This window comes from Sinocyclocheilus anshuiensis, unplaced genomic scaffold (genome assembly GCF_001515605.1).
Source record: "Sinocyclocheilus anshuiensis isolate Anshui unplaced genomic scaffold, SAMN03320099.WGS_v1.1 scaffold58, whole genome shotgun sequence".
NCBI lineage: Eukaryota > Metazoa > Chordata > Actinopteri > Cypriniformes > Cyprinidae > Sinocyclocheilus > Sinocyclocheilus anshuiensis.
The window spans coordinates 1,735,864-1,738,876 of NW_015547688.1; positions in this window are offsets into that span (position 1 = coordinate 1,735,864).

Genomic DNA, 3,013 nt, shown 5'->3' on the forward strand with positions numbered 1-3,013 from the left:
TTCCCTACTATGGAAGTCAATGGGAAGAACTGTTTGGTTCTTCAAAATATCTTCTTTCATGTTCAACATAAGAAAGAAACTCATACAAGTTTGGAACGACATGAGGATGAGTAAATGATGTCAAGATTTTCATTTTGTACCAGTACCAATTAAAGTGAAAACTGTTCAGCAGTATCACTGGTATATTAGTTTGATGTGTTTTCTTATTTTAGATACACTGTGACTTCACAAAAGATAAAATATAAGTGTGAAAATATGCTTTCAAATAAGCAAAATATGGTTGCTGAACCCAAATTTCAACTGTGTGTGCTGAGGGCTCGTCAATACATTACTTAAAGCAGCACTATGTAACTTTTTTCTGTGTTCAAAATTTGCTAAATATATATAATGAGCGAGTACATCATGAATTCATCTTCCAAACCACGTTTTTGTCTTATTCCGAATCACTACAGTACACTTATAATAAGTACGTATATTTGGACTATTGTAGCCTGGTCTGGTCGTCACCGCTGCGGAGTAACACATACCTGCGTGAATCGCCATAGACATAAACTTAGAGAAGTAGCTCCGGTTGAAATGTTCTTCCGCGGGATGTGTGCAGTTCTGTTTATTAACCGCTAGAGCGCCAAAAGTTACATAGTGCTGCTTTAAATACAGGCACAATGTCTCACGGGAATTTTGCGACATAGTGAGAGCAGAAAGCTAAATGAAATGAGCTAAAAGAAAAAACAAGCCGTTCCTGTGGATCCATTGTTTGGCTTCCAAACTACTCTACATGCCCAGCAGCTTTGGATAGACATTTGTTGGGGTCTGTAGGGGTGCTATACAGAGGGGCAATGTGAAGTTGCCAATGCAATTTTGCACAAAAATTAAATAGCCACACTAGAAGCCATTTATGTTGTTCTGTTAAGTGGGAAAGGGAGCCAACATTTCTACTGTGTTGCTTTTGATTCTGTTTCTCTGGTTTCCCTGCTTCTAGTACATGTACGAAAAGTGACGTGACATGTGGCCAAGTATGGTTACCCATACTAGGAATTAGTGCTCTGCATTTATCCCATCCTAAGTGCACACACACAGCAGTGAACACACACACACCGTGAACACACACCCAGAGCAGTGGGCAGCCATTTATGCTGCAGTGCCCGGGGAGCAGTTGGGGGTTTGGTGCCTTGCTCAAGGGCACCTCAGTCGTGGTATTGAAGGTGGGAGAGAGCGCTGTACACTCACTCCCCCCACCTACAATCCCTGCCGGTGCGAGACTCAAACCCGCAACCTTTGGGTTACAAGTCCGACTCTCTAACCATTAGGCCACGACCTCCCAGTGAACAATGTACACTGTAACATTGTAAGGCTTTCACATGACAGTGGACTGGTACACAAGATGGAAGAGTCAGAATACCACTTCAGAAAGAATGTAATGCAGTCTCTGATGCACTGCTGTTTCTCCTGGCCTTCACCCAAACCTTGACCGTGGTGGCAGTCAGAGTTGCTCCTCCTCCATCTCCTTAAGTTACAGCCACCTTTATGCAGTCCCTCTTGGGATTGACCACTTGGTATTCAAAGGTTATCAATTATGCTGCTCTGGTAGAGCTGCTGTATGATCTGCTGAGGAAAGAGGATTGCCGTTTACTTGTGTAAAAAAAAAAAAAAAGATGTCTGATTGCTGGGTGTCCTGCCTTGCTTACAAATGACTGTCAGTGCTGCAGTAGGCTACACAACTGCAGGAAGAGAACGCCTTCCCTTATGTCATATATCCTATCAGATTGTGAAAAAAAAACTATAAAAGGGCAATGAAAAAACAATCAGAAGAGAAATCTTGCACATTGTTGCTAGATGTGCAGCTGAACTTATATAACCTGTGCATTTCGCTCTCTGGTATACTGACTGTGGCAGGGTGAATGAATGTGACATTTAAATGTGATTTAATAAAACTTAATATAGATACCTAATATAGTTATTAAAATTAATGCAACAAAATTGACAGTATAATATGGTTCTAGACTAAAAGGAGGTTCAGACTGCATTTTATGACAGTAGTGCCTTTTTAGGTGAGTCTCATCACAGCAGGACATATTAAGGCACCTCAAAAACAGTTAAAGCATGAAGATGGTCATTCTAATTCAGCCTGGCATGAGATGGTAGAATAGGGTCAGCTGAGGTCTTCTGTTCTTCTGAGATCAGAGGCAAAGCTTCATATAAGGAAAATCTTTAAATGCATTGTGTCAAGTTCTTAGGCCTATTCATGTTGGTTTGAAAAACCTGTACAAAAGTTGAAATTTAATGAAGATGCAGTCTTGTGAAAAAAGTGCCAATGGTGACATTTTTGCAAAATAAAATTGCTTGCACGTATTGTTGCAGTTTTGAAGTGAAATGTCCAGTAAGTGGTGCTAAAAGCGCGTTTAGCTTACGCTGAAACAGACGTGACATGGCAACAATTCATTACGTTGGTTCCTGCATGTATCACGCCGGTTCGGTGACCTTCGCTAAAAATACTGAGCAAAATACATAAATATCTATATGGAGTCGTTTATATGATGCACGATTTACCAATGTTGGGAATGGTACTTTGGAAATGTATTAGGTCACAGATTACAAGTTACCCTATTCAAAATGTAATAAGTAGTGTAACTATTTCAACTACTTTTTTACAAGTAATGCAATTGATTACATTTGATTTTTGATTACGTTTCAAAATTTCTAACAAATGTTTTCAACTGTTAATTGTTTAAAAAAAATTAAACCAGATGGATACTATTGACAGTAGTAGGCTACTCAACACAAATTACTGTCAGCCTTTCAAAATCCTTCATCACTTCAATTAAGATTAGGCTATAATAATTTAATTTTAAAGCACAGCCACCACAAAATCAGACTTTGGCACCTCTTTTCACTTTTTCAGATTTTTAAAAATACAGCAATGGAATGCATTTTTATCACTTGCCATGGTGGCAACTCTCAGGTTGTATTCTATACACTCTAAAAAATGCTGGGTTGTTTCAACCCAACCTTGGGT